The sequence below is a fragment of the Astatotilapia calliptera genome, chromosome 7, assembly GCF_900246225.1.
Source record: "Astatotilapia calliptera chromosome 7, fAstCal1.2, whole genome shotgun sequence".
Classification (NCBI taxonomy): Eukaryota; Metazoa; Chordata; class Actinopteri; order Cichliformes; family Cichlidae; genus Astatotilapia; species Astatotilapia calliptera.
The window spans coordinates 36,427,825-36,448,176 of NC_039308.1; the positions used below are offsets into that span (position 1 = coordinate 36,427,825).

At 41.3% G+C, this 20,352-nt stretch overlaps 1 long non-coding RNA gene across 4 annotated transcripts in view; it reads right to left on the reverse strand.

The window, feature by feature from the left end:
* Window positions 1–18,999, reverse strand: part of LOC113026100 (uncharacterized) — a 43,450-nt gene extending 24,451 nt beyond the window's left edge. For all 4 annotated transcript variants that reach the window (XR_003272872.1, XR_003272871.1, XR_003272873.1 and 1 more), the window contains exons 1-2: window positions 17,764–18,999; window positions 15,417–15,496 (exon numbers count right to left, since the gene is read on the reverse strand). This is a non-coding gene — a long non-coding RNA (uncharacterized LOC113026100). The remainder of the gene's footprint in view (window positions 1–15,416; window positions 15,497–17,763) is intronic.
* Window positions 19,000–20,352: the final 1,353 nt, after the last annotated feature.

Consider the following 20,352-nt stretch of genomic DNA (forward strand, 5'->3'; position numbering starts at 1 on the left):
GATTTACTAAGGAACAAATAAAACACTGAAAAAAGCCCAACAATAACATTTTTAAGTTATCTAAGAGACTTATATATCATGTTTAACTTAAGTAGCGAAAAACCCCATAGCGTCTGAAAACGATGTGCCAGGAGTCCGCTGTTCTTGCTGGCTCTAGTGAGCCTTGACCTCCTGGCCAGCTATTGAGCTGGTGGGTAACAAAAGTCTACAAAAACGTCGGAGCACTTTTGCAAATACACTTGTGGTCAAAAGTTTACATACACTTGTAAAGAACATAATATAATGGCTCTACTGAGTGTCCCGTTATTTCTAAAACTCTTTATGACTCTATTATGGGTTAACAGAAAAAAGTGATCACATCTGCTGGGTCAAAAATATACATACAGCAGTGCTAATATTTGGTTACATGTCCCTCAGCCATTTTCACTTCAATTAGGCGCTTTTGGTAGCCATACACAAGTTTCTAGCAAACTTCTGGTTGAATCTTTCACCACTCCTCTTCACAGAATTGGTGCAGTTCAGTTAAATTTGATGGCTTTCTGACATGGACTTGTTTCTTCAGCATTGTCCACATGTTTTCAATGGGGTTTAAGTCAGGACTTTGGGAAGGCCTTTCTAAAACCCTTATTCTAGCCTGATTTAGCCATTCCTTTACCGCTTTTGATGTGTGTTTGGGGTCATTGTCCTGTTGGAACACCGTACTGTGCCCAAGACCCAACCTTCATGCAGAGGATTTTAGGTTATGTTGAAGAATTTGAAGGTAATCCTCTTTCTTCTTTATCCCATTTACTCTCTGTAAAGCACCAGTTCCATTGGCAGCAAAACAGCCCCACAGCATAATACTCCCACCACCATGCTTGATTGCAGGCATGGAGTTCTTGGGGTTAAAGGCCTCACCTTTTCTCCTCCAAACATATTGCTGGGCATTGTGGCCAAAAAGCTCGATTTTTGTTTCGTCTGACCACAGAACTTTCCTCCAGAAGATCTTATCTTTTTCCATGTGATCAGTATATATATATATATATATATATATATATATATATATATATATATATATATATACACACACACACACACACACATATACACATATATATAGCCTTTGTCTTAGCATGTGTTTGCCATCTCTTTGTTTCTACCTGTCATTTCTACCTGGATTTCTCGCGTTCCACTTCCTGCCAGTCCATGAGAAAAACACAGGTAAAGGACCAGTAAAGCCACAGTTAAAGAGTATATTTTGTGTCCTGCCTTCACTACATATCAAGACAGCAGTGGATGATGTCGTGATCTGATTCTCCAAAGACTGTCTTGTGTGAAAGTAGCTTTTTCTGCACAAATGGGAAAAGTGTTAACATCAGATTTTGCCATAAATATTGAGCACAATAAACATTTTGAGCAGGAAGAAGAAAAATGCATCAGTGCTTGTCAGAATGCTATACTGAAAAATGGAAAATACTTTCTGTGATTTTTCTAATTGGTAACATCACTACATGTCTTGCCTTGTGGGCTGAAGCCTTAAGTCATTATGTTGCAAAGTTGTTGCCTTGAGCTCTGGATAGGCATAATTTATTGCTTCCATGTGTCTTATTGACACAGTAATGGACAGATTATCAATCATGAAATCAATCATAAGGTGCAGCATAAATCTGAACCTTCCGATGGATGTATAAGTCAAGATGACTGACGGCCAAGGCTGAGACCTTCTCTGCACTGCACTCAGTGAATCTTTTCCTGAAGCTCATTTGAACAGCCTACATGTTTCACTCTTATTTTTCTCTCTGCCTTTGCATCAGACTTTTTCTTTAGATCATGTTACGCAAATAGTTTTAAACATTACAAATATGTTTATTAAAAAAAACTATCCTGCTCTGCAGTATTTGGTAGTACTTTAAATAAATGTGGACACGAGACACTAAGAGTCCAAACAGCAGGAGGAAATACACCTGTGAGGATTTTAAAATGGATGATCTGTAGCACAGAGCGAGTGGGGGAGGGACAGAGAGGGAAAGGACAGATGAGTGGCCAGAGTGATTGATTAAAGGAGGAGAGCAAAGGGGGGAGACGAAGACGGATGAAGGGGGAATCAGACAGTGAAGATGAGAGGAAACAAGGGTGCATGGCTCAGGGAAGGAAAGAAAGGTGAAAGACTGAATAAAAAAAAACAACTCTCTTTCTGTTCAATTTGAACTAAATAAAGTACAAAATAAGCCAGAAGTATGGACATTGTCACAGGCTGGGTCTCTGACCCAGCGCTCTGAGTTCATGTTTGTATTTGTCTCATTTTGTTATGTGATTTAGTTTGTGTTATTTCCTATCTGCCTTTAGTTTAGGCAGTTATTGTTCCTGGGTTTTCTATGTTTTGGGGTTTTGTATTTATTCATCACGTATTAGGTCTGTTAAGTTGTGTTGTCATGTTTAGTTTTAGTATTTCCTGTTTTATTTTGACAATGTCATGTGTTCTTTGTTCATTGTATTTAGCTTTCCTCTCCTGGTCCTGTCATTAGGTTTATGTCTGTCAGCTGTTCCCTCATGTGTCCCCACTTCCCCTGATCACCTCATGTCTGTATTTAAGCCTTTTGTTTTCTTCATGCCATTGTCGGTTCGTCTGTTTACCTCAGCCATAGTTCTAGTTTTCGTCTGTTAATTCCACGTTAGTCTTAGTCTGTTTATCTCACCAGAGTTACAGTTATAGTCTTAGTCTTTGCCTGTTATTTTCCACCTCAGTTATAGTTATAGTTTTTGGTCTTAGTACCTTTAGTGTTTTGTTTCTTAGTGTTTTGCCAGTTTAGTGTTTTGTTTCTTAGTGTTTTGCCAGTTTGTTTTGGTTTCCTGGTTTAACCCTACTGTCATTTAAATAAAGCCTCACCTTTCTGTTAAACCTTAGTACTCCTCATCGTCATCTGCTTTTGGGTCCTGTTTCCACACACACCGGCGCACCCCGCCGTGACAGAACGAACCGACCAGTATGGACCCAGCGGATGCAGCTCTCGTCGAGTGTCTGGAGGAGACGGCTCGTATCCAAGCGATCCTCGACCGCATCTTTACAGCGCCCGATTTGAAGAGCAAGCTGGTGATGGTTAACGTTGCTGAAGCTATTATGGAGAGGGATCCCTGCCTTCTCCAGCTCCCGGACTCACCTGCCATAGTTGCTGCCTTTACCAGGATAAAGGAGATGCTGCAGGCCCAGGAACTGTCGAGTCAGGAAATGGCTTCCAGCACCCACCAGTCACAACAACCCCACAATCAGTCATCTCCATTGCTGCCTCCGGAACCTGAGTGTGTTCGTGTCGGTTCGCTGAGATTCGCCACAGCGTCACCACCTTTCAGCTCACCAGTTTCCACGCCCTCATCACAGTCTCGCCATACTCCTGCCACGGTCCAGCGCGAGGAAGCGCTGGACACCGTTGATTTAGATCACGACGAGCGTCAGTCGATATACTGCGCTCTATTGGAGGAGGAGCTCCGGTGGAAGCCATGGCTCATTCCGGAGCACGAGCCCTCTTTCCGGGGTTCTCGACTGGCTCTCGGGGGACCTCGGAGTTACCAGGGACTTCCGCCTATTGCACCGCCGTCTTCCACTTTCAAGAAAAAGCGGCGTGCGCGCCATCGACGCTCCACACCACGAACACAAGTGAGTGACTATATCTTGGCTCCTCATGTTTTTTTCTCCGGAGATTATTGGAACGGACACTGCCTTTCCGGGTCATGAGCCCGGCTATGATGAGACTGTTTTCACTGGAAATGCTAGCCATCAGGCTCAGCTAAGTTGCTGTGGGACTGCTATCCAGGCCGGTTTGGAGCCGGAGACGGAGGTGCAGCTTGTGCAGCCTATTTCAGTGTCAGCCGGAGGGCCCGGGGAGCCCGTCCGGCCTCACGTCTCGTTTGCTGGAGGTTCGGGAGAACCCAGCCAGCTTCATGCTTCGTCTGCTGGAGGTTCAGGAGAACCCAGCCAGCTTCATGTTTCGTCTGCTGGAGATTCAGGAGAACCCAGCCAGCTTCAAGCTTTGTCTGCTGGAGGGCCCGAGGAGCCCGTTCAGCCTCAAGCCACGTCAGCTGGAGGGCCCGAGGAGCCCGTCCAGCCACCTTCAGATTCTGCTTCTGTTTCGCCTGGTCCAGCTTCAGCCTGTGCTTCGCCTGGTCCAGCTCCAGCCTGTGCTTCGCCTGCTGCAGCTCCAGCCTGTGCTTCGTCTGCTGCAGCTCCAGCCTGTGCTTCGTCTGCTGCAGCCTCCGTGTCTTCATCTTCGCCTGGTCCGGCTGCGTCAGAGTCTTCATCTTCGCCTGGTCCGGCTTCTGCTTCGCCTGGTCCAGCCTCTGCTTCTGCTTCGCCTGGACCAGCTCCAGTCTGTGCTTCGCCTGGTCCAGCTTCAGCCTCAGCTTCTGCTTTGCCTGGACCAGCTTCAGCCTCAGCTTCTGCTTCGCCTGGTCCAGCTTCAGCCTCAGCTTCTGCTTCGCCTGGTCCAGCTTCTGCTTTTGCCTCGCCTGTTCCGGCCTCTGCTTCTGCTTCGCCTGGTCCGGCTTCAGCCTCAGCTTCTGCTTCGCCTGGTCCAGCCTCTGCTGCTGCCTCGCCTGGTCCGGCCTCTGCTTCTGCTTCGCCTGGTCCGGCTTCAGCCTCAGCTTCTGCTTCGCCTGGTCCAGCCTCTGCTGCTGCCTCGCCTGGTCCGGCCTCTGCTTCTGCTTCGCCTGGTCCGGTTTCAGCCTCGGCTTCTGCTTCGCCTGGTCCGGCTTTAGCCTTTGTTTCTGCCTCGCCTGGTCCGGCCTCGGCCTCTGCTTCTGTGTCGGCCTCACCTGGTCCTGTGGCTGTGTTGCTGCTGCCCAAGCCACGTTTTGCCCCTCGGAATCGCCGGCCGCTTTCCGGGCCATCAGCTGGACTTCGTTGCCATCAGGGTCGGCCGCCTGAACTGATGAACTGTGACCTGCTGTGCTCTCGACCTCCGTGTCGGCCCCCTGAGCTCATGGGTTTTGGACTGCTGGACCGTTGGCCTCCTGGTCGGCCTCCTGAACTTTTGAACTTTCTTTTGTTTTGCTGTCGACCTCCGGGGCGGCCACCTGAACCGCTTCGCCATTCGCTCCTGTTCTGCCGGGTTCATGGTCGCCCTCCTGAAGATGGGTCTCGGACTTTTTGTGCCTTTGTTGTGTTTGCTCTGGGTGTTTTCGCTTCTTTGTTTTTTGTGGTTTTGTTTCCGGCCCTCCGTCCTGGTCCCCCTCCGCCCGCCCTGGGTGGGTTGTTGTGGTTTAGTTTTCTGGTTGTTTTTGGGCGTCTGGAATCCGCCCTTGAGGGGGGGGCTCTGTCACAGGCTGGGTCTCTGACCCAGCGCTCTGAGTTCATGTTTGTATTTGTCTCATTTTGTTATGTGATTTAGTTTGTGTTATTTCCTATCTGCCTTTAGTTTAGGCAGTTATTGTTCCTGGGTTTTCTATGTTTTGGGGTTTTGTATTTATTCATCACGTATTAGGTCTGTTAAGTTGTGTTGTCATGTTTAGTTTTAGTATTTCCTGTTTTATTTTGACAATGTCATGTGTTCTTTGTTCATTGTATTTAGCTTTCCTCTCCTGGTCCTGTCATTAGGTTTATGTCTGTCAGCTGTTCCCCCATGTGTCCCCACTTCCCCTGATCACCTCATGTCTGTATTTAAGCCTTTTGTTTTCTTCATGCCATTGTCGGTTCGTCTGTTTACCTCAGCCATAGTTCTAGTTTTCGTCTGTTAATTCCACGTTAGTCTTAGTCTGTTTATCTCACCAGAGTTACAGTTATAGTCTTAGTCTTTGCCTGTTATTTTCCACCTCAGTTATAGTTATAGTTTTTGGTCTTAGTACCTTTAGTGTTTTGTTTCTTAGTGTTTTGCCAGTTTAGTGTTTTGTTTCTTAGTGTTTTGCCAGTTTGTTTTGGTTTCCTGGTTTAACCCTACTGTCATTTAAATAAAGCCTCACCTTTCTGTTAAACCTTAGTACTCCTCATCGTCATCTGCTTTTGGGTCCTGTTTCCACACACACCGCGCACCCCGCCGTGACAGACATAAAAAAAGAATAATGACATGCAAATACAAATGTAAATAATTTAACACATGGTGAAGTTCTGATTTATGGATAGAGTAAGAGCTGTCCCATGTTGTAGTGGAAACTGTGTGTGTGTGTGTGTGTGTGTGTGTGTGTGTTGGGGCTAGCTGTACTTTTAATTTTGTTGAAAGGCACTTTTAAAGGACGTTCTTGGGGATGGGGACAAAAAAATGGCAAGTAATATTTATTACAATCTGAAATGAATTTAAATGCATATTCTCCTTTATGAATTCCTTGGGTTTCATAATTGTTTGAGAAAAAAAATCTGAATTTAAATAGTGATCGAATGCTTTTTCAGCCTAGTGTCATGAAACAGTATATGAATACCACAGCAGTGTTACTGCTGACATTTTGACATATTATTTGTAAATTAGCGGTCAAAAATACAGAAAGTGTTTGGACGATGACAAAAATCTGCATAATCCCCCACATCTTTGCTTTGGTGTTAGGCCAAAATTCAGTACAGTTTAATTTTATTTATATAGTGCCAAATCACAATAATATTCATTTCAAGGCACTTAATATTATAAGGTAAATACCCTGCAATAATATATGGAACACCCTAGCAATCAGACGAGCCCCTATAAGGAGGTACTTTGGCGACCGTGTGAAGGAAAAACTCTCTTTTTAACAGGAAGAAACCTCCAGCAGAGGAGCGGCAGCCACCTGGTAAATTTACTAGATTTAAATCCAGATTCTAAATTCTGATTGCAATAATGTAACAAATTTGCTTGATTACATATTTTGAAGGATATAAATATGAAAAAAGGTAGGTAGCATAATGAGCATGCATGTGCACACTGAATGCAGTGGTAAGGTTGCCATTCAGTGCTCAATTGAAATGATATGTGTATTGTTTTAGGATATGTATAAAATATTTTTATACACCATACAGATGGTGGCCCTCACAGTAGCTTAGTTTATGAAGATTGTTCCCTGTCCCCTCCTGGACGAGTGGACCAAACATGCATTTATGTGCTACAAGTGATATTGTATTGATGCACAATTTCAAATCAAACTGTCAATATGTGATTAAAAGTGCAGACTTTCAGCTTTAATTCAAGGGTTGTGACAAAAGTAGTATTCTGTTTAGTAATCACTTTATAAACAGCATATAAGCAAACATATGAGGATTGTTTTTAATACTTGAATGACAGTGACTACCTGAAGTCTCGGAGCTATGAACATCATGGCCTGCCTAGAACCCAACCTCAACATTACTGAAGAAGTGTGGGATCATCTTGACAGAGACCATAACAAAAGGCAGAAACATCCAAAAAGGAGTTTTGAATGTCCTCCAAGAAGCCTGGAGAAATATTCCTGAAGACTGCTCAAAGAAATTACAGAAAGCTGCCTCAGAGAGTTCAGGTTGTGTTGAAGAATAAAGGTAGTCATAGCAAACTCCTATACTCCATCTTCTATCAGGGCTAAATGTCTTATGTATTCATGCGTGGGAGTTCTGCTGGAGACCTTACCTTGAGCTGCTGTCAGTAATAAGCTGAATGTTGAATGTTAGATTGTGGTTTCTAAGTGGTTATAAACTTTTACCACCACATCATTTATCACCACTGAGAACTGCCAAACTGAATCGCCCATAGTTGGATAAATTCCATTTTCTGAAACTGCTGAAATACTATTTTTCCATTTCACAAGCAAAATATGAAGAAACAAGTACTCCGAGACTCCCCTCGGAGGGTAAAAGCTATATTGTTTTTAATAAAACATGATGGTGTCCCCCTTTTTTTATTACACTATGATGCCGTCAGCCTGTTATGGCATCACTGGGACTTCGACAAAGTGTTGTACAGCTCCGTGCACTTCCAAACAATAAAATATGGTTGCTTGAAACTTCTTTTTTTCCAAAGGTCAACTTCGATCTTGCTAAATTGAAGGTCAAAGTCAAATACTTAGCTAATCATGGTAATCATGTCCCCCAAGCCCTAGCATATCATTGTGAATATTGAGGATGATCCACAAAAAATTGTGGTCAAAATCAAAATTGTGATTACATACTCTGCCTTCAGGGAGGGGGGGGGACTTAAGAGTTTGCATCATATTATATTTATTAATTATAAACAAAGCAGTTTATTATTATATATTATATTTGGAGTTGGGAAAAGATTATTTGGCTAAAGTACATACATTTAAATTTGCATTCAATTCAATATTTTTGAGCATTCATGAATTACTTTTAAAGACAGTCAGAATAGGTGTGTCATGCTGGATCTTCTTCTCAGGATTTTCAGTTTTATTAAGTTTATGGTACTTTGACTTTAGTGTGTTAGGTTATCCTTTGGATTGATTCTGCGTTCATTCTTAGGTTTACTGGTGGTAGAACTATTGCCTTATGTTGCTTGCGATTGGTTTACTTTTCATCTGCTTTTTCTGATATTAGATCGAGCCAGTAGTTAGTATGTTCCCTCTGTTAAGTTGTTCATATTCATTTCCTGCTTTAATTTGATATTTAATTCTTTCTCTAATGTTGTTTTGAGTCTCACTTCCTCCCCTGTATCATTATCTTAATCGTGTGTTTGTGTTTCCCAGCTGTGTCCACTTCCCCTGATTAGCCCCCTGTGTATTGATAGTGCTATCTCGTGTTCCTTGTCAGAGTGGCTGTTATCTCTCTCTCTGTGTTTTCCCTGTCAGTTGGATTTTATACTCTTTTTGAATTTTATATTTGAAACTGTTTTTGCGTTTGCTTCCCTTTGTCTGCTCTATGTGGTGATGGAAGCTGTGGGTTTATGTGTGTATCTTAGCTTTGTGAGTTTAATCTATCAATACCCACATAAACCAGAAGATGTGGTCTTTTGAGAGAAGTCTCACACATTAATTTTAAGAGATTAAACATTGGGATGGAGAGCAAATAAGAATATTTCAACAGGTTTCCACTGAGGCAAAGCTTCCTGAAGCTCGTGTGTGAGCCATGTATAGACAAAGTTTGAGGCTGAGGAAAGGCATTTAGTTGCAATTAATGTTACATTAAAGGACCGTTGAAAGAATTGTGTCAATGGGGGTCCTTGGCTGTTTGCGAGAGTGTTTTTATGTGCCCTGAAAGCTTCATAAAAGGCTAACAGGAAGCAAATTTTTACTGAATATTCCTAAGTTATGTTTTCTGGTGGTTTATCACTAAAGTCATCTCATTGTCAAGGCAATATGTGGAGGAAAGTTCTTTAAGTTCAGGATTTAAACAATAATATTTTACACTAATGTTTAACAGGAAAAAAATTAAGTGATTAGGTTTTATTGAAAAGGTCAAAGGTCACATCCAGACATCTTCAACTTGACTGGTTGGCAGATGTATTATGTGTAATTATGTGTAATTTAGGTGAAATCACCCTTTAAAAAAAGGGTCTGAGTATTGCTTTAATATTTCTGCTGCAGCTCCTCTGACCTTGTTAGGTTGAGCTTCACGCTCACACTGTCTGTAATTGCATTTCTAACTTTTACCAGATTAATATACACACACAACGCACAGGCACACACACACACACGCACACACACACACACACACACACACACACACACACACACACACACACACACACACACACACACAGTCTCTGTGTGTGCCCTGGGGAGCAACACTGCCCAACCAATCCTCCCCCTGAAGCCGCTAAGCCACTTTTAATCATCTTTACATTTGTGAAGAACGGCAATTATGATGGAGAGAAGATTATTATTTTAGAGGTAGTTAACACTGGTTCACCTCCTACTGAGATGGAGCATTGGGGGGTGGGGGGAGGGGGTGAAGGGATGATGAGAGAATTGGAAAAAGGAGTGCAGGGAGGGAAAAATTCTAACAGCTTTCCCTCCTTTGTTCTCACAAAAATTCTTGCATCCACAGAAAATTAATAAAAAAGAATAATAGAAAATATGAGAAGAATCCAAAAGATTATTATTCTCATCTGCAGTCATTTATATTTCTATTCATGTCCTTCTGTGTGCAAATGTGCAAAGCCTAGTGTGTGGAAAGCAGCAACAAGACCACTGTAAAACACAAAACACTTAAACCAGAAACAGCATGAAAACGAGGAACTGACATGGAGTTGGGTTGCAAAGTGGCTTCAGAGGAAGCATCGTGGGTGACAGTCAGATCAACCGTGAGCAGCTGCTGATCTGTGGCCCACTTGAAACACTATCTTAGCACAGCATTACAAGCGTGACACACAAACCTTCAGAGATCCAACCAAACCCTAAAGCCGTCGTGGCCAATCAAAAGCAGTCACAATGAACTCTCGAGGCAGTATTTTAGTTTTCCTTCACCTGCATATCAACCCTAACAACCCAAACACTGTCACCTCACAACAAGAAGGTTGTGGGTTTGAATCTGCTGGCCTGATTTCTGTGTGGAGTTTAGATGTGGGAAGAAACTGGAGCATCCAGGGATAACTGGTTATTCTAAACTAGCTCGTATAAACTCGCTCTGGCCTTTAAGACAACTAGATACACAGTTGTGGTAGTGGGTTGTGGTTTGTAGCTTAACTGGAAGAAGAGATGTGGGGCAGAGTGATTTAGGGTGCACCAGTGAGATGAGAGGCACACCTGGTGTTTAATCTGTCTTTTTACATAGTAGGTGCAGGGCTGAAAGAGGATTCACACACACGCCTGCACATGGTGGACTGAGTTATTGTGGACAGTTTGTTTCTTTAAGCTGGACTCTTGGTCTGCCTGAACTACGTGCCAGATCATCAAAATGAAACACATTTGAACAAATTTGAAAAACACTTGTCATTCACATCGAAGCATAGACAGAGATGCATGCAACACCACCGGATGCACTCTGAATGATCCCACAACCCTTCTGGCCTCAATGTGTTTCAGTCGGACTATCAGGACTCAGATTAAAGATTAAAAATAGGCCGAGAAGCAGTCTAGTATATGAGGGCATGCACCAGCCAATCAGAAAGCTGGATTTTTCTGCAGCGTAACCCTTGTTATACAGTGCATGTGAACGTCAAACACTCACAGCAGGTGGGCCTGTCAGCATGAACAAGATCTGCGCACGCACACACACACACACACACACACACACACACACACACACACACACAGAGTCACAGTGTTTCACATGGTCTCTCCTTCTCTGTCTGTCAGTGTCAGTCACACTAATGGGGTGCTGTCAGGGCATCTGAGCATTAGACAGACACAGAGAGAGAGCAGGAGAGAAAAAGGGGGGAAAGTGAGGAAGTGGATGAGTGTGGTGTCACGCTGGTGTTTACTTGATTGATTCCTCCCAGCAGACCATCACGCACACACATACACACCCTGTGTTTACCTGGTCCTTTGGGCTCAGTGTGTTCAGACTGTCTCAACATTTTTCTCAAGTTAAATGAAGATAAATGTGATAAGCAATAGGCTCTGCCCCTTCCTGAGTCTGTCTACACGCCTGAAATGGTCCAAAGTACTATTTGAGGCCTTCACTTTTATTGTTACATTTCAGAGTTATTTGCGAAACAAGTTATAATATTTTTTTTCATGTGTGTTGCAGGTTGGTAGATATAGCTGATGAATTTTTTTGTGTGTGGGTTGACCTACTGATGTAGTTTCAGACCTTCTGTTGGAGGAAGTTACACTTTGTGCCCATTTCTGTAGATATTTTTCCTACACACAGCCTACTGAGCGAAAGCCACTGCACTCCAGACACAACCGTAGGAATAGCTGTAGAAGTGGATTGCTTAGCAATTACTCAATGCTGTGGATAGTATCCTCGCCAAACACATTAGAAAAAGCATTATCATAGATCTATCAACTTCTCATAGTAACCACATTTTTAGTATTCATATAAATTCATAATGACAAGCATCATTCTAAATAGTGATTATTTAAGTTATTTAAGTTGGGTTTTTGGCTCCTCTCACACTTTCCTCAAGTTCTTCGATTGTCCATAGTTTTCCATGATCTCTTCCTGCCCATTCCTTCCATATCGGAGTAGCTATATCTGTCATAGTCCTCCACTAGTTTTTTTTTTTTTTTCCCTGGAGTCTCTAACTTCTGCTGAGTCCAAGAGAAGCTGAGGAAAGGTTTGTCCTCATTTAAGGACTGCCTCTTCATGCTTCCAGTATTGAATCTGTTGGCTGAATTGTGGCCCTTTTACCAGAAGCTACTACCTGTTTCCGTTGAGCTTATCCTGAAAGTGTTCTGTGAAACATTCCGTTCTTCAGCCTACCTGTCTGCTCACTCTCCACAGCTCTCAGCTCCCACAGAAAAGCAATCCAGTGACCTCTCCCTCAGGATTTCTTCCCTGACTTTTCAGGCAAACGAGAGGACTCATTTTCTGGCGCCCTCTCTGGATACACAAGTCCAAGCAGCTCCTCTGCTTGCACTAACAGCTCTCTCTTCTCTCCCAGAATCTCAAACCCTGTGGTCTGCCCAGCTCCGGAGTTACCTCAGTCATTGCTCACAGTTTGTATTCCCTCTGTGCATCTCTTATAGTGATGGGATTTCCGGCTCCTTTTAGACAGTTATTTCATTTTTAACCTTAATTTATATTTTATTCCTTCCTAGTTAAATTTACCCTTTTTAATTTTTAATATTTATTTCCTATTTTATTCATAGCCTTTTCCTTTTTTGTTTTCTTTAGGTCACGAGCAGTTGTCCAAGCATTTCACTACATATCGTACTGTGCATGACTGTGTACGTGACAAATAAAATTTGAATTTGAAATTTGAAATTTGAATGCATGGACTAGTTTTTCCAGGTCCTGTTGAGACATCAGATCTTTTATCCTTGAAATATTCTTGAGGTGATAGTAAGCTGACTTTGTTATTGTCTTAATGTGTTTTTCTAAGTTTAGGTCTGCATCCATCACTACACCCAAATTTCTCGCCTGGTTTGTGGTTTTTAGGTGTATAGATTGAAGTTCGCTGGTGACCTGTAATCATTTTTCTTTGGCACCAAAGACTGTTACTTCAGTTTTGTTTTTGTTTAGCTGGAGAAAATTCCTATGATAGTTTATTTTGTTGTTCTTTATAATCTGTGAAAGTGGGAGCATGTAAATGTTAAACAGAAGGGGTCCCAATTTTAACAACTTTGTTGTTAACAATATTAACAACAATATAAAATTATGCACAAAAGGAATTACTAATGTAAAAAAAACGTGGTTTTATTTATATATGTTTATACATAAATATATACGGTGGTCCCTAGAGACAAAGCATGTACAAACTCCAAAGCACATTTCTAGCGTTAACTGAATTTCTAAAACAGAGCTACTAGATCACTTAAATTACACAATTGAAAGCATATGTGTGTTAAATATTCAAATAATATATAAAAAAAAAGTTCATTTACCTGTTACTACCACACACCAAATCTGGTCGTTGGTACTTCCTGGCTTGTGTGGCCACCAGGTAACAAAAGCTCAACACTGCGCCTAGCACATACAAAACACAACAGCACTTCTGTTGTGTTTTGTATGTGCTTCAGGGTTTGTACGTGTTTTGGAGTTTGTACGTGCTTTGTCTGTAGGGGCCACCGTAAATATACTTTTATTTATTCACTCCACATAAAATGTAATAAATAAATCATATAATACAAAAACCATTATTTTTACATTTCAACTTTTAACTATTTAAATTTTCAGTTTTTTCCTTTAAACAAATTTAAAGTGAAACAACACAAAACACTGCAAACCACAACACAATAAAATATAAATTAAAATATGAAAACAAAAAGAAGATGCACATTCTCTGGCCTGCATGAATAAACTTTCTGAATCCTTTTACCTTTCTAATGTGTCGTTGTTGTCCCTGGCTCTCTTTCTCTCTCTCTCTTCTAGTGATGTTCGATTCGTGAACGAATCGTTCAATACTCGAGAATCACTTTACTGACTCGTGAATCATGAATCACAAGCCCAACTGACTCACTGACTCATCCCTGTTTCTGTTAGCAAACTAATTCGCTTAGTAGAAATATATCTAGCTTATAATTCAAATTGTGGGGGGGGGAACAACAGCCAGTTTCTTAACAAAAGCATTTCTGCTCTGAACTGGAAGAAAAAACCCTGAGTAGAAGCTCACATCAAGAAAATAGCGAGCGAATGTATCACTCACTCACTCACCCCCTCCCTCCTGGCTCACAGCTTCTTCTTCTTCTTGGTTGGCATCCAATGTTAAGGCGCATTACCGCCCCCTGGCTCACAGCTCAGTGGACATTTAGATGAGAAAATATATATTTAACACATTTAAGGAAAATACTAATGAAATAAAAATAAACAAAATAAAAGTTTATTAAGCAATTTTGATAGGAAATTGCTTAATTTTAGAAATGTTTTTGCTCTTTTTTGCTCTATAAAATAGTTTTTTTTTTTTTTTTAATCATTCATCTTAGCAGTGGGATTTACATGAAAAGAGAAACAAATTAAGTTTGAGTGAAAATGTAAATTTTTTGCACTCTCTGGTCAACTGACTCAGTGAATAAAATGACTCAAAATCCGATTCACTTTGGTGAGTGACTCATTAAAACTCGATTCAGTAAAAAGAATCAAATTTACCATACTCTCTTCCTCCCGCTCTGTTCCTGTGCTACTGCGAGTGTAACTACCACCCCTCCCCTCTCTTCCGAGTGCAAAGCACAAGGCTTGCGTGCGGAGTGAAGCTGAAAAAAAGTGCGAGAGAGAGGGTGAGAGAAAGAAAAAAAACCCACGGCTCCCAATAAGGAGCCGGCTTTTGTCGTTCACTTCAAAGAGCCGGCTCTAAGAGCTGGTTCGTTCGCGACCGACACATCACTAATCTCTTAAAGCTGCTAACACAGTCTATCTGAATCATACATTTGAGTCCACCATTAACAATTAGCCCACACTGCCCTTGACAACATCAGCATCATACATAGGGATCTCCGACCCCCAATTAAGGTGATCAGCTACTGGTCATTGCAATCTTACCAGTTATATGTTTGCAACAATGTTCGGGATAGTTCTATTGTTCAGTGCTCACTGTTTGTGGGAGATTTCTTCATTTGGGATCTGCCTGGCCCGGGAGCCGCCGCCAGTCCCAAAACACATCATGCCTAGATCTTTGCTTATTCCATCTCACATTGACTTTCAAGAAATACTAGCTGCATTTCTGTTAGTGAAATGATGTCTGCTACACTTGACCCAGACATAAACACCATGCCAGCTGTGTACAAATCCAACATAGTTCAGTACTGTGAACTTCACCACATCAAACTAACCAAACTGTACCAAATGGTTTAGCATGCCTGCTTAAATGCAAAGTTTGATAACACAAAATGAGTATACTTCAGTTTGTTTTACAAGATATTTCATAAAAATATAATTAAGCAATATCTGGGTTATCTGACTTAAAAACTTTGAAGTTACATTACATTTTAGATTACATTCTAACATGCTGAGCAGTCCTTACCTTTGAAACTCCCAATCCCGTCCTTCTCCTTACATCTTCCTCCATCTGTGCTGCACATTATCATTTCTTCCCCTCTCCTCCTGGGAAATACAACTGTGCATTTAGCTAGCTAACACATTTTGTAAAAAAATTGCACAGAAACAGTTTGTGTGCTGATATTTTTTTTTTAGATGTGTGGAAATTTGCGCACACTTTTAAAAAAGTTGCTATTTATGCTCACTCCCTTGGCAGTACTAGCTATATGCTGAAGCGCTGCTGTCACGTTTGCACGATGAACCATCACAGAGAAGAAAAGAAAAAAGGATGTGTTGGAGCTGTAAACTACGCTGTGAGATGTCTTTATATTCTTATTACTGAGCATGCAGCTCCATGCTGTCACCAAATATCTGTCTGTTAGATTTAATTGCTTATTAACTGAAGTGGCTGGAACGCTGTTTTCGCCCATTTTAGTCGCTGGTTAAAACTTTTTGTCTGAAGTTCATACAGAGAAAGTGTGACAGTGCTGCAGCTGAAATTTCAGAAAGTCCAGTATCCTTTGCATTTTCACTTTGTTATAGTTCGACTGCCTCTGACTGCTGTTAGACTTTGATATTTTGGACCAGTGTGGGTCATGTGCTTACTTTTACCCATTCTAGACTGGATTTTCTACATCTCAAATTTAAGTGTATGTAAAGAGAAATCCCACCATATTATTAGTTCTTATAAAATTGTCTCCACAGTTATTAGGGCATTGGTGCCCTTTCCAGGTTGTATAACCAACAGAAAGAACAACTATTATGTTGATAATCTTGTGTTTAGAACAATGGGTTTATTGTACAACCTATATTTAACAGCCTGTTAAAAATGCTAGAAGGTAAAGCATTTGGCATACGGACGATCAGACATATAGAACATGTCCACGTGTTGTGAACAGTCACGTTTTCAGAGTATTAACTAAATACACCGTCACCAGGCGTTGACAAGATTACCCTATTCAGGCTCTGCCACGTGTAGCTGACCTTGGACAGGGGTGGTAAAAATACACACTTTCATCACTTACTTGTGTTAAAAATACTCTAAATGAAGCTGAAGTACTGATCTAACTTCTTTACTCAAGTGAAGGTGAAAAGTACAGGCTTTGAAATGAAAGAGGGAAAAAGTGATTTGGGCGACAGTTTTTTTTTCTTTTCTTTTTTTCTTTTTGTCAGGCTAACAAAACCTCAAGTCATATTATAATAAAAAAGGAATATAAGTTTTTATTTCAACTCTAATTCTAATGAGTGTACTCAACTTCAACATATTATGTAGAATAAAGAAAACACAAAGGGAATTAAAGGATCCGGCTGTACGTGTGGTTTCCTGCGGTGTAAACGGGTGAAAGCTGTGGGAGACCTAAAATCGTCTGTGGTGGTGCAGTGTGGGGAAAAGCAAAGAAATAAGCCACAATGATTTCTTCTGTGAGCTCCAGTAGGTTCTGGGTGCAGACAGTGATCAGCTGATCTGCGCTGCTGCCAGTCTTAATTAATAACTTAACTTTCCAACACCCACACATGTACAGTTAGTATAAAAATGTACAATCAATGATTGTAATTGTAATCCAATGAGCAAATGTAAAAGCTGTAAAATGTAAAAGCTTGCTTGAGTTTAAATTGACGTCTGTGACCATGAACACTAAAACTTCACCATATTACTGCACTATTTCCATGCAAGCCATGTTAAACTTAATTACTTTATCAACATCATCTATAGAACTGTCTAATTACAGTTTTTTCTGAATGCTTAAACCCTAACTGTGATTCCTGTAGCACAATCTCTAAAACTATTCAGACTTATAGCAAAACCACTCACTGAGTTTGCAAAACTAAAAGCACAAAAACTGCTTTGCACTCAGTTTGCAATTTTGTAACACACACTTTGCAAAACTGTAGGCACAATTCACTGCACAACAGTGAATTACCAACTCAATTACCAAATTTCCAACACACTCCTAGCAAAAGTATACACATGTATGGCTATCATTAACACTAATTCGCCAACTGTCTGGCACACTTTCACATGTGAAAACTTTTTTAGATAATTAGTTCACTTTGCAATCAGCCTAAGCACTATATGTAGCTCCCGTCAGCCACCACGCGGACAAGTTCTTGTTTACAGATGATTTATTCAATGTTCGGCGACAAGATCACTCAGCGTCGTCATCATCATCATCATCATCGTGAGAACTACCCAAACAAAACAATTACAATAAGCAACATGTTTACAATAACTCTTATCACAGTAAATCCAAACAACAAAGGTATAGACACATAAATGCCTTTTTATGGCACTTTCATTGAAACTGAAATTAACAGAGGCACCCTGAACACACCTCATTGCCTGCTGTAGCCAAACGGGAGAAAGTCCGTTCTTCGCGCGAGCCGCTACTCCTCTCAACGGTGATTCCACAATTGGGTTTAATTTAACTTAACTTAACTTATGTGTTCTTTAAAACTTAAGTCCAGTTTAAAGCAGTAGGACGATGCAGCTGAACTCACAGAGCGCCATGCTTCTCTGCTCTAGTGTCACCACAAACTCAGTCCGTGCTGCACGTTACTTCCGCTGCCACCAATTACAAAACAAAGTTCCACAATTAAAGGAAACTTACAAATATAAACACAGGAAAAACATTGGAACACTTCACTGTTAGTTACACTCCCACCAAATCACCTGTGATTTTCCCATAAAACTTAACATGTATGGATATAAGAAGAAATCACATTTAACATTAATTGAACTAGTGGATTGGCAAAGTGACTCTTCAGTTAGCCTCCAGTAGAGTTACAGTCTTTTGAATAGGTCTCTCCAGATAGGTTGGTTTTGTGGTGCGCCTTCCTCTAGCATCTAGAGTTGAGTCACTGATCAACAACCTCACACTTCTCACCTTTCCATCCTGTCCCAGATAGACATCTATGATCCTTCCCATCTTCCATTGACTACGTGGAGCAGAATCATCCTTGAGAAGCACAATATCATTGACTTTCGCATTTCGTCTTGCTCTGTTCCATTTTTGTCTGCTCTGAAGATTCAACAGATATTCCTTTTTCCACCGTTCCCAGAAGCTGTTGGCTAGGAACTGTACTCTGCGCCATCGTTTTTGCAGGTACACATCTTCCTTGATAAACTTTCCAGGAGGTGGGGGAATAATGCTTGACTTCATTGTCAGAATGTGGTTAGGTGTCAAGGGTTCTGGACCAGATGGATTGTGCAAATGCTCTGTTGTTAATGGCCTGCTATTCACAATTGCCATAACTTCGTAGAGGAAGGTTCTTAACGAACTGCTGTCGAGCCTTTTAACTGCTTGGTCGAGAACGGATGCCAGAACATTACGCACGGTGCGTATTTGGCGTTCCCAAACCCCACCTTTATGACTTGCAGATGGTGTGTTCATAACAAACTCACATCCAATTTTCTTGAGGTTCTCTCTATCCATCTCCTTCATGGCTTCAGCGAACTCGTGCCTTGCACCAATGAAATTGCTGCCTTGATCACATCGAATTTGCCTGACACTTCCACGCAATGCAATAAACGAACGCAAGGCATTGATGAATGCATCAGTTGTTACAGTTTTTTCTGAATGCTTAAACCCTAACTGTGATTCCTGTAGCACAATCTCTAAAACTATTCAGACTTATAGCAAAACCACTCACTGAGTTTGCAAAACTAAAAGCACAAAAACTGCTTTGCACTCAGTTTGCAATTTTGTAACACACACTTTGCAAAACTGTAGGCACAATTCACTGCACAACACTCAATTACCAAATTTCCAACACACTCCTAGCAAAAGTATACACATGTATGGCTATCATTAACACTAATTTGCCAACTGTCTGGCACACTTTCACATGTGAAAACTTTTTTAGATAATCAGTTCACTTTGCAATCAGCCTAAGCACTATAATACAGGTAAGCTGTGTGTGCGGAGTACAATGGAGGGAGCAGAAAGAGTGAGAAGTAGAGGAAGCCGAGGAAGAGGACGTGGAGGTGAAGAAGTAGGATGAAGAGGACGACAAGGACGTGGAGGAGCAAGAGGAAGACGAAGAAGGGGGAGAGGAAGATGAGGAGGGGGGAGAGGAAGGGTAGGAAGAGTAAGAAATAGAATTGCTGATGACATCAGAGCTACAATAGTGGACCATGTAATCAACCGTGGAATGACCCTGAGGGTAGCTGGCCAACGGGTCCAGCCTAACTTGAGCCGCTACACTGTAGCAAGTACCATAAGGACATCTTGAAATGAGAATCGGTTAGTACAGTCACTTCGCACAAAGATTTGTAGCACTGCCATATGCCAATGAGAAACACACCAATACCATTGATGTAAAAATACTGAAATTGTTACTTTACAGAATTGCTAGATGACCAGATGCTGGGGCAGAGGAAACATGTTCACTGCAGACCAAGTAACCCATATAGTCATTATGGCGATTGCAAATAATCCTATACTTGGAAATGAACACTTGTGTTTGTTTTGATGTGTTTGAATAAACACCAGTACTTGAAGTTTGGATCCCTCTATGCTTATGGATCTATGACAGAAGTATGAGCTCAAACTGACATAGCCTACCTTGTGCACAGAGAAAGCAAAAGCCAGATGTGTTTTGTATTCATACCATCAGTGTGTAGTTGGCGCATTGTGTGCTTAGTAGATGATGGCTTGTGTGTACTGTTTGATACGGAAACACCATTTTTACGAAGGTGTGAAGAGTTAATCTAGCTGTGTTTGCTTTTGCAAGAGAACTACAATGTTTTGATGATTGGGTGATAGGTTTTCTTATTTGTGTGAAGAGTTTTGCAAAATTAGCCAATAGTTACAAAAAATGTGCTTAAGCAATCAGAAAAAACTGTAAGTCCTCAAGCATCTCAATATGTATGGCTCTTGAGCACATGCATGTGAGTAAAAGCTCATAACGCTTAAGCTCCT